Source organism: Physeter macrocephalus, chromosome 13, assembly GCF_002837175.3.
Source record: "Physeter macrocephalus isolate SW-GA chromosome 13, ASM283717v5, whole genome shotgun sequence".
In the NCBI taxonomy this organism is placed as follows: Eukaryota; Metazoa; Chordata; class Mammalia; order Artiodactyla; family Physeteridae; genus Physeter; species Physeter macrocephalus.
In genome coordinates, this window is record NC_041226.1 from 11,125,130 (window position 1) to 11,144,184 (window position 19,055).

The 19,055-nt window shown below is 42.2% G+C and overlaps 1 protein-coding gene across 11 annotated transcripts in view; it reads right to left on the reverse strand.

Annotated features, from left to right (window-relative positions):
• Nucleotides 1–9,483: 9,483 nt before the first annotated feature.
• The window catches only part of LOC114487463 (uncharacterized), a 512,374-nt gene continuing 502,802 nt past the window's right edge, over nt 9,484–19,055 (reverse strand). For 3 of the 11 annotated variants that reach the window (XR_008618992.1, XR_008618990.1, XR_003682560.2), the window contains one exon: nt 16,447–17,044. The gene's annotated coding sequence lies outside the window, so the exon portion shown is untranslated. Of the gene's footprint in view, nt 9,805–11,154; nt 11,212–16,446; nt 17,055–18,082; nt 18,168–19,055 lie in introns of those variants that run through there. The other 8 variants (XR_008618993.1, XR_008618991.1, XR_003682566.2 and 5 more) reach the window with 6 other exon arrangements.

The window sequence follows — 19,055 nt, forward strand, 5'->3', positions numbered from 1 at the left end:
AGCATTTGTCAACATTTTAAGAATCATACACCCTTTTGAGACACTTGATAATGTTGCCATTTCACTGTCTTGTCCACAGTGGTCAAGGTCAAGTCTTATTAAAATGGACTTATTAAAGCGGCCACCGTAACACATGACTTCTCATTTCTTTACTTCTTTTTAATTAGTAATTAATTAATTAGATATATTAGATCCTCCTCTAAAAACAGGTTCTAATTGGAGGGAAAAGAGTTTTGAGGAAAAAATGCCTTTCACAGTGCCTGGTACATAGCAGGATCTCAACACTGTTAGTTCTCTAGCTGGGTTACTGGTTGTAAAGATGGAGCAAAGGAAACTAGTGTCCCACCCTTACTGGATTCTCTACCCACTTGACAATGTATATTCAGGCATAGCTTGACCGTAGGTCTTTGACAGTGATTGGGAAAAATCCCACTTGGCTAATTGTCCAAGAGAAGGTGAAATTGTTACTAGCAAAGAGAAGAAAGGTTATAAGGGACAAGGAATTCATAGAATTATTGACTCATATTTTGCATGAGCTTATTTTTTCTTTAGGGTGTTAGTATCCTGAGTCTTCATATATCTTATTGTTTTATTTATTTTGCATGCCGTCTTTCCCATGGTCTCTCTTTGCAGACAGAACTCAGTCTCCTTTTTTTTAAACATCTTTATTGGAGTATAACTGCTTTACAATGCTGTGTTAGTTTCTGCTTTAAAACAAAGTGAATCAGCTATACATATACATATATCCCCATATCTCCTCCCTCTTGCGTCTCCCTCCCACCCTCCCCATCCTACCCCTCTAGGTGGTCACAAAGCACGGAGCTGATCTCCCTGTGAGATTGAATTAGTCTTCTTTAAGGCATCAAGAGTCCCCAGCATAGAGCTTCAAGCCCCTGGGCTGGTTCATCAGACTGAAGATCAGTCTTTGTTCCAAATTGTGACACACACTTACTCCCTCTCTGCAGTTTCAGTCAATGCCAAGCACACAATTACTTTCTTTAGATTGCTTTAGCATAGTTTGGAATACAATAAATTGATTCAAGTTGCACTTCACATTGGGTAGAAAAGAAATATATACTCTTTCTGGTCCATTTGCCCAGCAGTAGATACTCTTTGGGTGGAGTGAATAACTAATCATACAAATTCTAAGTAGAGCACGAAATGCTCTATTCAAAGCAATGTATGTTGACCGTACCACTAAGTCTCGAGTATCTTTAATCTATCAATCTATTAGGAACTGGAGTTAAAGGAAATCAATTGCCTGTGAATTACAAGGTAAAATTTGCTTTGTTAGATATTATTAATTCAAAAAAATTCCAGCCTATTTGAAGAGATTTCAATTGAAGGCAAGTAGTGCCTTTTGGCCATTTTCTTCTTACTTAGACCACAGGCACTTAAGTGTAAATCTATTAATGAACAATTGGCATTCCTAAAAGCTTATTACATCTAAAAGCTTAGACTATCCATGTGCCTTCTTCCTGTCAACACAATTCCTTTTCATTTTATTCATGTATAGCTCTTTTAGAACTAGAAATTCCTAGCCAATGAAATCATTTTATTTTGAGTGAGAAGAAAATTGGTTCCGTGTAAATTGTAGTCGTGTGCTCAGCTGGCACTTCACATTGTGCTGGGCAGCACAGCTCTGTCTGACGTACAGAAAATCATGCTAAAAAAAAGGTGACCTGCCCTAGACGCAGAAAGACAGTGTGGCTCAAATACCACGTGATACTCCAGGTCTCACTGAAGGTCCCTGAAAAAAGACCATGTGTCCAGCCCTCCATACACTGTCACACTGGCCCTGTGGCCAAAGCCACCTCAGTCTTCATCAAGAGTAACCATGAAGGAACGGTGACACCAGACAAGACTAGGGCACTGAGAGTGCTTTAGAACACCAACTCTCCCACCTGCTCCGGGTGATGCTGACAGCAGACCAGGAGCTACCAGGCCCATCCTTCATCCTCATCGTCATCCTCTCTCTACCTTCATCCACTCTTTCTCTACCCCTCTTCATGCTCTCACACCACAGAGGACCTTCTTGTCTCAGAGGAAGCCAAGCTTCCTCACTCACTTATTCAACAACATTATTGAGCACCTCATGTGGGCCAGGTTCAGTGACGGGCTCAAAGTTAGCTCCTTACTGCAAGGGGCTCTTTATTTAGGAGAGGAGGTTGACATGCAACCACTGACGAAACACGGACTTAAATGCAATGCTAGAGGTTTGTTCAGTGTTGACGACTCACAGAAAGGAGTGAACAATTATGCTTTGGAGGGAGATGAGTGACCAGGGAAGGATAAGGATAAAGAGGTGTCAGAGCAGGCTGTAGAGGAAGACACATACATTTTATCTAGGCTCGCAAGAAAGCATAGGAGTTTACTAATAAAGTAATTCACACTCTGAATGATATAATCATTTTTCTGGATGTCCCACAAAAATCTCAAACTGAGCTCACTACCCCGAACCACCCACTGACCCACACTCAACCTGCTCTCCTAATTGATTTCCCCATATTCGCTTTTGGTATCATTAATCAACAACATCAGGTCTTGAAACTGGAGGCAACTTTGATTTCTGTGTCTCCTTTATACCTCACATCCTAAGATCTCTGGGATGAATCCATTTTACTCAAGAAATGTCAACTTGACCCATCCCCTCATCTTCTTCTCCATGAGAAGCCCACGTCAACCTTCTCTTGGACTCGTTACCGTAGACTCTTTACCGCAAGTTACTTCTTAACAGGAACAGGTAACATATATTTTCGGCCTCCAGCTGTATTGAATGCCCCTCTGTGTACTCCCTGGGTAAGCCATGCTGCACCACTGGGTGTCCTGCACTGATCATGCCCCTACCTTACTTAGTTCCTGTGTTCTGCTGTAGTGTGTGTGTGTGTGTGTGTGTGTGTGTGTGTGTGTGTGTGTGTGTGCGCGCGCGCACGCGTGTGTTTGCATGTGTGCACATAGGCTTGCAGCCTGGAAATTCCTCCTTTTTGCTTTAATGCAGCCCCCCTGAGTGGCCTTTTCATGTGGAAAACCCTTTCCATCATTCGAATCCGCTGCTGTGTCTATAAATTTTCTGACCTCTCTTACCCATACCTTTAATGGAACACACACAGCACAACGAATTGTAAGGAGTTATTTGAACAAGCTGAACACAGTAGGATACAAGCAGAAAGTAACTTAATTTTTATTTTTTTGTCATTACTGCCTGTTAAACTTGCTCTTTTGAATGTTTTTTTCCCCTTATTCCCTTATGTAATCTTGGAGTGATCCTACAGCTTTTACAGCATTCTCGGGTATTAAAAAATTGTGTAGGCTTGCAGAAACGAGAAGTGTAGACAAATCTACTATCAATAATTGATTCTGTCATTCAACAGAAAGCACAGGGGGCTGGGAGTGGCAGTAGTGAGTTCAGAGAAAAGTTCCTGTGTCAGATGGCTAATGTGGTTGTATCCTGGGGTCAAGGCCAATTGTTCATGTCCAACAACCACATGTTGTCTCTTTCATTTGTGGGGATTGGGTGGGGTCTTCAGAGAACCACTCTGCTTGTCCTCTGCCACTTGGACCATCTTGCTCTCATTCCCTGAACAAGCTAAGCTTCTCCCAGTGGACCATGAATGACCCCTTCACGCCAGCTTCTGGCCATCCACCCAGCAGGATCTATCTCTGTTGGTCACCTTGCCTCACAGATAATCAACTCCACAGAAGGTTTTTCAAAATAAACTTTTAATTTTAGAATAGTTTTAGATTTATAGAAAAGTTGCCAAGATATTAGAGTTCCCACGTACCTCACATCTCGTTGCCCTTATTGTTAACCTCTTACATCAGTGTGGTATGTTTGACACAACCAATGAACCAATATTTACACTTTATTATTAACTAAAGTCTATACTTTATTCAGTTCCTTTTTTTTTTTTTTCCACCTAATGTCCTTTATCTGTTCCAGGATCCCTCATTAAATTTAGTCCTCGTGTTTCCTCAGGCCCCCCGTTAGCTGTGAAAGGTTCTCAGCCTTCTCTTGGTTTTGATGAGCCTGCTGATTTTGAGGCATATTGGTCAGGTATCTGGTAGAATGTCCTTAATTGACAACATTCGTGATTACACTGGAGTTACCAGTTTCGAGGAAGAAGACCACACACAAAGTGCCATTCTCATCACATTATATCAAGAGTACACACTGTCTACGTGACCTTCACTGTTGATACTGACCTTGATCAGTTGGCTGACGTAGTGTTTGTTCAGTTTCTCCACTGGAAAGTTACTCTTTATGTTTCCCGCCTGTCAACACTGTACATTTTGGAAAGAAGTCACTATGGGCAGCCCATAGTGAGGGAGTGGGGAGTTATGGTCTACCACTCTGAGGACAGAGTAGCTACAGAAATTATTTTTTGCACACAGCTTCTTCTGCATAGGTGGGCTGTCAATTATTGGTCTCTGAATTTGGGGCCTCTGCCCCCTAAACTCTAGGGAAAGTTGCATTCAGTGTCCTGTTAAACTGTCACAGTTCAGTGATTCTGAAAGTGTGGCCCTGGACCAGCAGCATCGGCATCACTGGAGAGTTTGTTGGAAATGCAAATCCTCAGCCCCCACCCCAGACCTTCTGAATCAGAGACTCTGGGGCTGGGGCCCAGCAGTCTGTTTTATCAAGTCCAACACCTGGTTCTTTCTTTTTTTTTTCTTTTTCCAGCACCTGGTTCTGATGCAAGCTGAAGTTTGAGTACCACTGTGGTTAACAGTTTATGTGTACTCTACCCTGAACTCCCATCAGCCGGCCTATCACGTAACTTGACACAGGGTAGGAGCTCAAAAATGAGCTGCAATTTTCTTCTATTTTATCCTCTGTCATTGAAATCGCACTGTCGTTTGTTTTTGTTTTTTTTTTTAACATCTTTATTGGAGTATAATTGCTTTACAATGGTATGTTAGTTTCTGCTGTATAACAAAGTGAATCAGCTATACATATACATATATCCCCCATAACTCCTCCCTCTTGCGTCTTCGTCTCATGGGTAGGGTTGTGTTCCTGTCTTCCTAGTTGTTTGGCATAGGGTGTCCAGCACTGTAGCTTGCTGGTCATTGAGTGGAGTTAGGTCTTAGCATTGAGATGGAGATCTCTGAGAGAGTTTTTGCACTTTGATATTACGTGGGGCTGGGAGGTCTCTGGTAGATGAATGTCCTGAACTCGGCTCTCCCACCTCAGAGGCTCAGGCCTGACACCCGGCTGGAGCACCAAGACTCTATCATCCACCCGACCAGTTACATGGGGAGTTTCTTGCATTTTGGGAGGTCTGAGGTCTTCTACCAGCGTTCAGTAGGTGTTCTGCAGGAGCTGTTCCACATGTAGATGTATTTTTGATGTATTTGTGGGGAGGAAGGTGATCTCCACGTCTTACTCCTCTGCCATCTTGAAGCTATCCTCCACTGTCTTCGTTTTTAAAGGCGATATTAGCCCCTTGCTGTTGTTGGGCCTTGGGTGCTTCCCCATCTTTTATGAGTTCCTTCAATTCTGCTCATACCTTTTATTAAAATCTCTTTAGTTAAAACTTTTGGAGTATGCCACCTATGTCCTATCAGAATGCTGATGGATACAGTGCCCTCAGATTTTATTCATTTTTGTCAAGGACTGAAAATGGAACACTTTTTTCTAAAGAAGAAAATTACTAATGATGTGCTTTTAGGCTTTGGTTATCTGAGTGTGAAGAACCTCCCAGTACTGTTCTGAAGAAACAGCTGGATTTATTGTCTATGTAGGTCTGTGTGCCAGAATTATGCCCAGTCCATTGTACGTTATCCATTTAATTCTCACAATAATAACCATGAGGTTTTATTATTTCAATTTTACTGGAAATCAAAGCTCGGAACAGTTGTGACTTGCATCACATTACAAAGCTAGAAGAAACGGGAGCACTGGGACTGGAGCATCTGTATGATGACAAAACCAGGGTCCTTCAGGCCCTTCTAGTCCCCAAGCATTGAATCCCTTTGCATAGGTGACACTGCAAATACTCCACAGGAAGGGGGTTACTGGCCAGTCTGAGGCAGAGGACAAAGCCCTAGAGATACCTGCAACACAGCTTCTGCTTCATGTACAGGAACAGAGAATTTAGCAGGGGTCTGACAGCGCTACAGTGGACAGGGTGAGGAGAGAGATTAGAAGTCAAGGTTAAGGGCACAAAAAGTCACAAAAAGTGTGTGTGTTTAGGATTAGGCTGTAAACTCAGAAGGAAATTGTGTAATATTTATAGATGAAGAAGAGGACAAAAATAGACCCTATTGCAATTCAATTTCCACAAAAGAGGCAGTTAGGAGAGACAAATATAAGGATGGTATCAGTTAGCATTTGGAGAGTGAGTGAGATTAAGCTAATTTGTCAACTCTCCTTGCTGAGGCTTCTTTCTCTAGCCTAGTTGCCCCTGGGCAGATGACGGCAGTCACTAGAATATGCCAAGACAGCATGTCCAGGGAAGCAATGCCAGACGGAGGCTGTAGTCATTATCCCACTAATTAATGGCATTTCTCCTCCTGAGTACAAATGCCAGCCCCTAAAAAGGGAACAGTGGATTTCAACTCAAAGTCTCCACTGAGCACGGCAAGACTTTGCCTTCCATAAATAGCATCCATAAGAACCTGCCTTGAAAAACACCTTTTAGTGAGTGGTTCATATAGTCATAAATAAATGCCTGTTGAATAAGAGGGAATGGGAATTGTAGCTAGATTGAAGCATCACCTTCCTGATTACAGGGCACTGAAATTGTGACACTTCATCCCAACTCTGTGATTTGTGCCAGGGAGACCATGGTAAAAAGCCTTCGTGGAGCTTATCACACTGCAGCAGGAGGGTTAGACAAGATAGAAGTAAACTTTCACATCACAGTAGGTGCCATAAAGGAAATAAACAAAATAGGATGGAAAATAGTATGGTAGTCAAAGGCCTCAGAGGAAGAAATATTTGGGCACAGACTTAGAGGATTAAAAAAAATACACACACACACACAGAAACTGCCCATTCAAAATACACAAGCAAAGTTTTTCAGGTGGAAAGAGCAGTCAGGGCAAAAGTATGGATTTGGGAAGGTTCTTGGTACTTTCGAGTTCATGACCTGAGCACAGAGTGCAAGAAGGGAGAGGGCAGGAGATGAAGCTGGAAAGAAGGGTCAATTTGAGACCACGCATGAGCCCTGGACGAGCTCTAGGCCCCCCAGCACCATGATTCTACGAGGCCATCTGGCCTTGGGTTTTAGAAGGTGGATGCACTTTCTTTGTTTGCTGGGGATCAGGTTCTGCTCCTGGCAGGCTGTCGGTAGAGCTCTCACTTGGCAGGTGCAGGCTCCCTTGACTTCATAAATGCACAGCCTGTAGTCAAGAATTTCCAAATGTGATTAAAATGAAACTGCCATGGAAATCAGGCTTGGCCGCCTGTCTCTCAGGTACTGAGAAGGAAGAGTGCCTTCCAGACCTGGCAGGTAACCCCAGTGACATTGTTTGGAATGGATTTAGGAAGGGCTGCCAGGTAGACAGGAGATTTCAATAACTGTGCAGCCAAATCAGTAATTAGAAGGACTGGGTACTGGGAACGCACCATGGAAAACTTCCTGACCTCCCAATAGTCGAAGTGATTGAGATAAATGAGCTCTGAAAACAGTGCTTCATTTGAGAAGGAGCGCATACTTCATGATTAACTCCAGATGACCACACTCCCCGGAGACTGACCAAACCCTGTTCCTGGAAATCAGAAAATGGTAAGTTCTCAGTAGCACTTTTGGCCAGTTCAGCCCCTGAACAGTTCAAAAGAGGGAAGAATTGGCCCAAAATGTCCTATATCAGCAGAGAAGCAGAGATAAAATACATTTTCCTGGATAGTTTTAGTTTGGATCCAAGGTCAGCAGACCAAATCGCTACAATTTCCTTTCTCAGTGGTTAGTCGTGCCATGGAAGAGATGGTTCCAGAAGGATAAACAAAGGTAAGGCTTTAAGTAAACAGACTGTACCTGCTCGTGAGAGTAATGACAGTCCACAGCCCACACGGCGACAGCCCACTTCCTCTGTGGCTGGTTTTAATTGAAACCGACAGAGCTGTGGAGCTCGCTGGGTTTTGCATAAATCATCATCGGTAATACACTTTCAAGGGTAATCACGACATTAATATACCAAGCAGGAAGTGAAATAATTAAAATTTAGCATAGTGAGGTATTGAAGTTTCCAAAATTAATCTGAAGCACCTTTCCTCAGTACAAATGAGCAATTGCTTCGATCCATAGAAAAGGACATTCAAAGAAATACTTCATTACATAATCCATCAGCAACAAAAGAAATTCCACTCTTCTTCCTACGCTGCAAATCACCTGCTTATATTTTAATTCCTTTTCCTTTCTTCTCTGGTGGTGCAAGGTTTTTTTTTGGTTGTTGTTGTTTTAAATTTGTTTTACCTGCCTTTAAGCTAAATATGTGTCAAAAAGCCATGTAGATTAGAAATCCCGCAAATCTGCGAGTGTTAGAGAGAAAAACTGCCCCCTTATGATCTTTAGGAAGACAGTTCCAGTACAGAGAGTGAACATGGACATGTACAACAGGGAGAAACCTAGGGTGATAAACATCTCACTTCAATATAGCTGCTTAGAAGGTAACGAAGTATCCAGGCTGGATCCCATAGTGAGCCACAGGGGTAAGACACTCAATGGCTCACTTGTTCTGATGGAGTAAGCATCTTTAATGCTTGATGCTTTAAAAGATGATAAGCAAAAACCTCCCCGTCGTAATATGTAATCTCATATGCAGGCAGCTTGAGAACAGCAATATTTTGCAGTGGACCACACCCCTGTGTTCCAAGTCCAGGAACACCTTGACCTAGCAGCACAAAAATAGCAATCAGACATTGAGAAGGGGCTCCCTCCAGTGGGCAAGATCCCTGGTACCCAGACAGCACCCCAGCTAAAAGCCAACCCTCCTCTGAGCTGTAAAGCAGGTAAAGTCAGCCTCTGTAAGTTAGGAGTGACTTACCTCTTAACTCACATTGGTGTTATTTCTTTTCTCCTCAATATCACACCTTCCATTGGGAGTTAGGGGCCTAGGAGTATCTGGAGAAAAAAGTGGTAATGAACTCCCATCACCCTTATAATAATTACTTGAACAGGCAGTTTCATCTAGACTTCACTGACGAGAGGGGACACAAAGAAGAATGTCCAATGGTGGAATATCAGACACTGGGGAAGGTGAATTAGCAGTGAGACCCATGCCTCTTACATCACATTGTTCAAATCATACTCCCCATGCTGTTTGTATGTAAAGCCACTTCTTAGGACTTATCATCTGAAGCAAACACTGCCATTTCCTACGTTAAAAAATTCCCTAGTGGGTTTGGTCACCCTCAAGTGATGGGATATGCAAGAATAAGTGTAGAGTGAGGAGAGTTGTCTCCCCTCCAGGAAATGTGCAAAGTGTCCTATTTATAAATGACTGTGATGATACAGTAAGAGACATTTGCTTCCAGATTTTATTTTGGTTTTGATCAGGTTGAATTTTGATAACTTTGTCATCAAGCATAATTAACAAAATAATGTAATTACGGAATACATGGCACAGGTGAAACTTAATTATTTGGACTCCCAGGAAATGAGCTCTTACAAGCAAAGTAGCAACTTGAAGGAGGATCAGTTCTCTGATTTAGCGGTGATGCCATCTGTACGGGGCTGAATCCAAGCAAGCAGCCAGCCAGCCAGGAGGCTAAATGCAGGAGCAGTGGGTTGCAACCCCAGGGAACATCTGGTCCCTTGAGCAGCCAAGGCAGTTCCATAAATGGTGAGAGCGGTGGGCCTTCAGAGAAAACATAAAAAATGAAAAATTTAACATTTTCTCCTGCCAGCTAACCTTCCCTACTTTGGCTCTCTCTCTCTCGAAAATATAAGGCAGAGCCTATTATAAAATAGTTGCTATAGACTGTTTGTGTCCCCCCAAATGCATGTGTTCAAACCTAATCCCCAGTGTAATGATACTTGGAGGTGGGGCCTTTGGGGGTGATTAGGTTATAGGAGCAGAGCCTTCATGAAGGGGATTAGTGCTCTTATAAAGGAGACCCTAGAAAGCACCTTCGCCTCTTGCTCTGGGTGAGAGCACAGACACGTGAGACTCAGGAAGCAGGTGCTCACCAGACACTGTACCTGCCATCACCTTGAATCTGGACCTTCCAGCCTCCAGAGCCGTGAGAAATAAGGTCTGTTATTTCAGTCACCCAGTCTGTGGTATTTTGTTATAGCAGCCGGAACAGACTTAGACAGTAGTGATTAGGGAGATAAAGTTCTCTAGTAGGCAATGCATAATTTGAGAACAGGAACTGGCACAATGCGTGACACCAAGTTACTGTTCAATTTAATAAGTGAATTTACTTATTAGTTCTGCGCCAGCTTGGGTCTGGACTGAGGACTGACTTCTGCAGAGACCAGACCCAGAGATTACAGAAAGTTCTGAGTTTTTCCTCCACTCAAACCAGGGAATTTTAGAAGCTGCTTCAGAGGCTGAGTCCTCAGGGGATAGTCCCAAAGTAGGCATTTGGACAGAGATGGCAAGTGGGGGATCCTGGCATGTGTTTGCCATCAGATAAAATTAACATTTGTTCACTATGGAGAACAGTATGGAGATTCCTTAAGAAACTAAAACTAGAGCTACCATATGATCCTACAATCCCACTCCTAGGCATATATCCAGAGAAAATTCAAAAAGATACATGCACCCCAATGTCCATAGCAGCACTATTTACAATAGCCAGGACATGGAAGCAACCTAAGTGTCCATCGACAGATGAATAAAGATGTGGTAAAACACACACACATACACACACACACACACACACACACACACACAATGGAATATTACTCAGCCATAAAAAAGAATGAAATAATGCCATTTGCAGCAACATGGATGGACCTAGAGATTATCATGCTAAGTGAAGTAATTCAGACAGAAAAAGAAATATACGATGTCACTTATATGTGGAATCTAAAAAAATGATACAAATGAACTTATTTGCAAAACAGAAATAGACTCACAGACATAGAAAACAAATTTAGCATTACCAAAGAGGAAGGGGGGGAGGCATAAATTAGGAGTTTGGGATTAACATATACACACTACTATATATAAAATAGATTATAAAAAACAAGGACCTACTGTATAGCACAGGGAACTATATTCAATATCTTGTAATAACCTATAATGGAAAAGAATCTGAAAAAGAATATATACAAAAAGTCATATATATATATTACTGAATCACTTTGCTGTACACCTGAAACTAACAAAACATTGTAAACTATACCTCAATAAAAATAGTTTAAAAACAGTTTTAAAAAATTAACATTTGTGCCAAAATTTCAAGTAGTAACTCACTTCAGTTTATGCAGACAGCAGAGGTACATGGAATATGGAAAAAGAATAAGCAAAGTGCCAGGTATCTTTGGAGCATTCATTGAAGGCTACTCATGTAGGATGCAAATGAGTTTTTCTTTGGGTTTTGATCTTAAGTTTCACCTCAAAAGGAAAATGCCTTTTTATTTGGCTTGTTTGCAATTTTTTTAAACTTATTTTGTAAATATTTTATAATATTTAAAACAGTATATAATGAGGACTCTATGCCTCTTGCAGCAGAAAATAATTAATAGTACTTGGCACTTAATGGCACTTTTCATCATTAAATCTCTTTGTAGACATTAATTAAGGAAAAGATACTTCATCATTTTAAAGTTGGTGTTAGACTCCTGTCAGTGCATTTCATGAATATCGGTTGTAACGGTAAGTGAAATATGTAGAATCCAAAATACAATCTGCCAAAGTTTTGCTTCAAAGGTAAAAATAAGCCTTTGTATGTTTTCCATTATACTTTGCCCCTTTGAATAGGTTTGTAAATAACTTTTATTCATGGCTCTATCTTAAAATAAGTTTTTTCTTTGATTATAACTACTGCGACACCATATTAAAAACCAAGTATTTTGAATTATTCAAATGTAAAAGCTTCATGAATAAAGGCACCAAAAGCACTCATGTTCATGGAGAAACATTCGTTCAGTTGGCAAAGTCAGAGCAGCCCCTGCTTTTCCTCCCTGGAAAGTAGAGGTTCATTTGGTGAGAGAGATAATCCTTTCAGTCGTTCTCCCTCCTCCGCCTACAGGAACAAACGTGTTCATCTCCAGGGCCAAACCCACGGCCTTGTTTCAGTGGTCCTCTTCTTCCAGAAGTCTTTCTCTCCATTTGTTTCCAATGCCTGGTATATTTAAGATAATCCTTTTATCATATAATTTGAAGCAATAAACACTGCCTCCTGCTTCTCATATAAAATAGTTGCCTGCAGGCCAGGATCCTCATTTTTCTTCATTTCCGTCCTCACTTGTGTTTATGTCCTTCACTTCTATCTTGGAGACTAGCTCCTGTCTCAGCCAACCTCATTCCTCCATCAACGTGAAGCGCTTCCCTTTAATTCCTCCAGCAACCAACTTCTTCTTTAAGTTTGTCATTCACATCTATCTCCCAACTCATTCTTTGCAGGCATTCTTTAAATGCAAACCGTATCTGTTGAATGCATCCCCCTAGGTACCATCTCGCCCTCTCTACGTGTCGGGCTTCCCACAAGGGCAGCCTTCCATATGAGCAGCCTGCATCGTCGTCTCCAGTTTCTCTGCTCCCAGTTATTCTTGAAATAACATCAGCTGCTTTCTGCCCTCACAACTCCACGCCTTGCCACCCCATGAGGCAAACCAGCCATCACCTACCTGCCAACTCCACGAGGTACCTTCCACATCTCCTGCCTAGGCTCCTTCAGTATCATTCCTCCTGGTTCTCCACATACATGCTCAAGGCTCCTTTTCAGTCTTTTTCAGGGTTCTCATCTCCCTGAATGTTAGTGTTTCCAAGAATTCTTTCCTATGAATTCTAACCGCTGTCTTCATCCTCTCTGAGGGACTCCATCAATCCTAGGCTGCAACTGCATCTACATGTTCTGGCCCGTTCTGCTCTGTTTTCCAACATCCTGTTTCCTTCGCCTGGGGTGTCATTCATTCTTGGTGAGTCTAAAGAGAACTGCTAATCAATCTTCAAGACCCAGTTCAAAGAGAATTCTCAAATGTCCTTTCTTTCTTCTTTCCAACCTCCACTTCCCCCAACCCTGACAGAGTAAGTTGTTCCCTCCCCAGCGCTCGCACGGCACCTTATATGTACTTGCCTATGTGTGAATGAATGTGTGCGTGTGTGTTAATATGTCTATACCTGAAGATTTGTCACGGAAAGGGATTCCAGCGTAATTGGCTTTGAATTCTCAGCACATAGAATAGTTGCAATAAGTCAGACCAAGATGACTGTTTCATATTAGAGGATGAGAGAGAAGAATAATATGGATTTGGTTCAAGGTTACTTTTTCTTTGTTTTGCTCCCAAAGCAGCTAGTGAACAATGCAGAGGTTATAAATAAGACAAGGACACTGGGAGTGAATGCAGCCCCCATTGTGTCTCTTTGTGTCTTACAGAGATATGCCCAATTTTTGGTGGTACTGGGAGGCCACACAAAGTGAGACATCTGTCATGTCAGAGAAATGGAGAACTGTAATTTTTTTTATGTCCACAGCCATGTCAGCACCCAGAAATATCTTCTAACACTATATGAGAAAATAATTTTGCAGCTCAACTAAGTAACATCTAGCTTAATAGCCAGGGTCTTAGCCTCAAAATGCTTGCTGTGACAGTACTGGGTCAAACTTTGTCTATACTTGTACTTTAGGGCCTAAGAATTTTCATGTTTGTCCACTTATCAGTTTTTCATGGTCAGGCCAGGCCAGGCCTATGTGATTGTCATACATATTGAATGATTAGTTAGCAAGTGAGTAAATGACCACCTGGTTAAAGTAACGTATTGACTGTGTAATCCATTGCCCAGTCACCCAGTAACAGAGGGGGTGTCTCAGACACACTAGGTATAACTAGTAAAAGCTTCTTATCATGAATTACTTGAGATAAGCAGTTATCTGAGATAACCTAAGGACCTGAGTCCAAGAAGACTGACTGAGTTTGAGGAATGGCATTTGCTTTTTCTTTCTCTCACTGTAATTCTGATATTCCATTATATTTTAGACTGTGGTAACATGAATGATGACTTATCATGATTCCATTAAGAAACCCCCTTGTGAAGGAGTTAAGAATAGAGCGGCTGAATGTATGTGTGTATGTATGTATGTAAGTTCATTCAGAGAAACTCAAAATTCATTCTGTTTAAATTGAACTTTATTACCTAAGAATTCTATTTTATATAGTATCTCTTTTGCATACAAAATAGGTGCATAGCTACTGATAACTTCAACAAGGATTTAATAACAACATGGCCAAATATCTCTAGGGATACAAGAGAAATATAGTTATCTAAATAACAAATGTATATGAACAGACTTCTAGGTACCAAGTACTATGAAAGACTGGTCTTCAGATTCTAGGAACTTACAAATGTGTTGATAAGGCAAAATATATACATGTGAAACATTAGGGAAGACTATATATAATCTTGTGTTAGATTATGTGATTCAGATGAAATTCAACAGAATAAGAAAGATGTGTGAGAACACCATGGACCAGCACATTATTAGAGGAGCAGTAGACAGTTCTGGGTTTAACTCTACCGGTTAATTTTAACCTTAGGCAGGGCTTAATTCATTTCTAAGCCAAATTTTTCTCAACTGTAGGAGTCATTCATTTCTTGTACAAACTTGCCCGTTCTGCACCCTCCAGAGTTTTCAGCCATGCGGTGTTGGCATCAGTCAGAGTAGGTGAGGCGATATGAATGCATAAGGACTTGACTTGTTTATGACGGTTATGACCAAATCATAGAAAGATGCACGTCATCTCTTCTCAAGAGGTGTGTGTACACGCAGACTCAGCCCAACTCCTGTACGAAAACCCCAGAGTCCCCTTCTTTAAGATCTGCTGCTTTGTCATCCAAACTCCTCCAAAATCCGTCTCTCAGCCTTCTCCCAATTTTGAGGCAAATATGACTACACATTAGTCACCTTTGATTGTTATTTATTTTTCACTTGCAAGTGTAAAATTATGACCATGATGTGGAGCCAATCATGTGAAGACAGGGGAAGTGTTTCTCAGAGGAAGAAGCAGCAAGTTCAAAGCTCTGAGGCAGAAATGAGTGGGGCTTGTTCAAGGTAGAGAAAACAGGCCAGTATATGTGGGACTTGGAGGGTGAGGGAGTCAGTGACGGGGCGTCGGGGTGGGAGAGGCAGGCAGCAGTAGATCAAGCAGACAAGTTAAGACATAGGGATTTCTTCTAGGAGCAATACAAAGCCCTGGGAGATTTAAGCAGTGAGGTGACTTGACTAGCTTCCCAATTCACTCTTACTCTTGGGTCTTCCTAAGGGGGCAAGAGCGATAGCATGGAACCAGTCGGAAGACTGTTTCCGTATTCTCAGCTGAAGATGATGATGTTTAGCCTGAGGTTATGGCAATGAACTTTAAACAAATGGAAGGGCTCGAGATCTATTAAAGAGAGATATTAAAGGCACATTTCCAACAAGTGTGATGCATTTAAGGAATGGAAAGGCCAGTGTCCCTGGGAATTGAGCCAGGAGAAGAGGGATGGGAGGGTGAGGTCTGAGCAGTAAGCAAAGATCCTATCAAAGACACCACGTTAGGAAATGGTGCTGTCACGTTCGGCAGAATCTGCTGTCAAATTAGACGTGGGAGGGCAAAGGGAAAGAGATCAACCAAAGATGGTTCATTTCCAGGTCTGTGGCCAGAGCAGCTCACTAGCTGCTGATACCACTTACTGAGAAGAGGAAGCCCTGGTGAAGAGTAGATCTGGGGAGGTGGAATCCAGAGTTCTGTTTTAGACGTGATAAGACAGCAATGGTAAGTGCCTTGTACGGTTGTTGGACCACCTGGATGGCCAGAGGCATATACAGCACTTTACCAATGAGTCTTGTACATGGTAAGAACTCAAAAAGCTTTGATTGTCACTTTCATTGTCAACATTACTATTCATATAACTATCTCCATCAACTAAAAAGCTTACTAAAAGGCAGCCCCATTTCTCCATGACCTCACTATCTGTCATTTACAGGCAACAACAGTGAAAGACTCGTTTTGCAGAAAATGTCAGTTGGTTTCTCTACCTTCTGCACATGCAATCATTATTTTGTGAATGGATAGGAAGTGGAGCAGAGGTAAACGAAATTTACAAAGCCCCTGTGCGTCTGATTTCTTTTTTTTCATGAAGATTAAGGGTTTTCCACAGATGGATTACATTCTTTCCATCATTAGTTAAGCCCATCTTAGTGGAAGTTCTACTTAGGAAAATATCTGAGAAAGACAGACCAATTTGACTGTGCAGAGAGCTTTACTTCATATAAAATCAGAGTATCTGTTTGAAAGGAATTAGAGGTGGAAGAAAAGAACTGGGAATTTCCTGCCTCCTTCCGCATCTGCCCTCACACCCGCCCCTCCCCCTGCCAGCTGATAACCAGTCACCCTCTTGACGCATCTATATGCCGGGAAAGGAGCAGCAACATAGAAAATAATTGCCACACACAACACATAATTTTCATTTGCCCTCAGGACATAAAATGCACCAGGACACCTTCTGTGAGTTGGTTGAGGGGAAGCAATGATTTAGATCCTCACTCTTTATCAACATCCCTGAAGCAGAAAGCAAAATAAATAACCAGTCCAATGGACATTACTTCCACACAACGTGCCTCTAAAAATAAAAGCTGCAAAGGACAAACATCTGTCTTGAATGTGGCGCTGGATTTGTCCGGGCAGTGGGTAGACACATGTGGATGTACTTGGCCATTCTTACCAGGAGCCAGGAAGGAAGCATAGGCTGCGGGGAAATGTCACTGCAACTTTCTTAATGCCAGTGGCTCGTCCGAATGCCTGGGTGCTGCGTGCGACATCTCAGATGTTCCTCTGGCTGACGGTCAGTTCCCGGAGTCACCAGATGAATTTTTCAGGCTGATCTGATTCATCCAACATCTTGGGTCTTCATGTGGTTCACACTGGCTGATTGTTTGTCTGTCCTGCAAGGAGCTTAATTTATCATTTTTAATTGACAAGGAAATGTAAGAAGGGCTGGGAGTCATCGAAAATGCTACTAGGGACAGGTCTGTTCCCCAAAAGGGCATTTGGCTCTTAAGGAAGCACAGATAAGGCAGGCGTTATTTGGGAATGTTTGTTGCTTTTTGTGATTGTGCCTCATTTCCCACATCACCTGTACATCATGCAAAGTGACATTTTCTCTGGTAATTACACATTTACTTTCAGCAGCAGAGGAAATGGTCTGTGGAAGGCACGTGATTGTCAGCCCATGAGGTAGTGCTTTTCAGGAAGCTTAAAGGAGGACTCCCGGAGTCCACATTTTTTCCCTAAAGGTCATATGTTTTCCTTTTCAGAGGATAATGCATATCCCAAGTACAGGGTTCTATAAGTCGAATCTTAAAAGCTCCAAAGCACAAGTATTGAGCGTGTCAAAGTAGCCGTCAGCAAAAGAAAACATGTTGCAATCCATCCACAGCGCTCTGCACATCTCGGCAACACTAGGACCATAAGGAGGCAGGGATTTGCATATTTAATATATTGATATATGATCTGAATACGCACATGAGAACAGACTCCAAGATGTAAGGTTAGGTGCAGTGTGACAAGGTGGACCGTAAGCACAGAAAGTACATTAAGAAATCATTGTTCCTCTCTCTTTTTTTAATTAGAAAAATGTTATTCATTTTAAAGTGTTAACCTGAGTTAAGCCTTTTTTCAGGGAGCCAACTGTGCCAATCCTCTTAATTATAGTCACACCAATCCTGTGTGATGAAATCTCCAGAGTGCCTGCTTATGCACTGTTCAGTTGAGAGGACTGTATTATGTATGCGTCAGTGTCCTGAACTGCAGGTTTACTTAAGGCTGTAAATAGTTTGATGCTCATATCGCTTTTAAGAAAGGAAAGAAAAAGACCAGATGATAGGCCTCCTGCCGTGGTCCCTCCCAAAGATTTGTGAACACAACTCTCCTTAAGAGTTCCAAATCTTAATCCCAGGTCCTCCTTTTTGGCAAGGTGGAATCTGTGACAGCAAGTGGCACCAGGAATCAAACAAAAGCGAGATCTCCCTGGCCAATGACGGTCACTCTTCAGGCGCAATTCAGAACCTGGATGCATGAAAGGAAATCACATAATTTCAGAATCTCGCAGCTATTGAATATTGCAAATTTCTCAAAGATCTTTTAGTCCACAGAGCCAGTGCCAAAGTAAACAGAGGCAAAGGGTGTGCCCCCTGTGGGAGCATTTGTACCCTCCTGGGCTCTGCTCACTGTAAACTATGGCCCAATGAGGGTCCTATATTAACCCTATTCTCGAGGGGAATAGGGAGGCAGGACCCTACATCCCTGCCCCTGTGCACCAGCACTATCGCCCAGGGGTGCAGGGTGACAGGGAGCTGTGTGTTGTTTTATAACCAAAGCCACGTTTCTCTGCCATGTCTTCACTCTGTGATTTTTATGAACCCCACAGAGCCTGTCAAACGCACTTAGTAGAAGAGGGCTTAGCAAACTAGAGCCGACACACTCAGTTCCAGAACCAGAGGGACTTTTACAGATTCCTCCAGTCCATCTGTCTCCGTTTAGGAAGGGTGTGGAATGCACCTGCATTGTTTTCTTTTTTTTTTTTTAACATCTTTATTGGAGTATAACTGCTTTACAATGGTGTGTTAGTTTCTGCTGTGTAACAAAGCGAATCAGCTATATATATACATATATCCCCATATCCCCTCCCTCTTGCGTCTCCCTCCCACCCTCCCTATCCCACCCCTCTAGGTGGTCACAAAGCCCCGAGCTGACCTCCCTGTGCTACGTGGCTACTTCCCACATTTGGTAGTGTATATATATGTCCATGCCACTCTCTCACTTCGTCCTGGCTTACCGTTCCCCCTCCCTATGTCCTCAAGTCCATTCTCTTTGTCTGCATCTCTATTCCTGTCCTGCCCCTAGGTTCTTCAGAACCATTTTTTTATTTTTTATTTTTTAGATTCCATATATATG